This window comes from Rhinopithecus roxellana, chromosome 10, assembly GCF_007565055.1.
Source record: "Rhinopithecus roxellana isolate Shanxi Qingling chromosome 10, ASM756505v1, whole genome shotgun sequence".
In the NCBI taxonomy this organism is placed as follows: domain Eukaryota; kingdom Metazoa; phylum Chordata; class Mammalia; order Primates; family Cercopithecidae; genus Rhinopithecus; species Rhinopithecus roxellana.
In genome coordinates this window covers 119,450,405-119,450,814 of record NC_044558.1, presented here as the reverse complement: position 1 = coordinate 119,450,814, position 410 = coordinate 119,450,405, and positions in this window count along the sequence as shown.

The window sequence follows — 410 nt, the reverse complement described above, 5'->3', positions numbered from 1 at the left end:
CATCCCATAGGTATCTGTGTGTCTTTCCCATGCCCTATTTGATGAAGAAATTCTTGAGCTCGAATCTATGTCTACTTTAGCTTTGCCTTCTTGTAACACCTGTCTCAGTGTCTTGCACGTATAGAATGCTCAGTAAAGTTTTTGGAATAAGTATTTCATATTTTGGAATCATTTACAGAGCAGGGGTTACATTTCTGACTTGTTTTCTCTAGTTCTTATTCTGTACCCCCTGCCCTGCAAACCCGCCACATAAGCAGGTCATTTCTCCACCCCTCAAGATGAGGGCAAAGAACTTCAGAAACTGCTCACAAACAGGCCCCTGTGGAAATACCTCCAGGCCACTGGCATTCCTGCCTGCTGCCAGAGACCTGGGAGGCTGTTCACTGCCTTGAGTATTTTTGTTCTTTCCA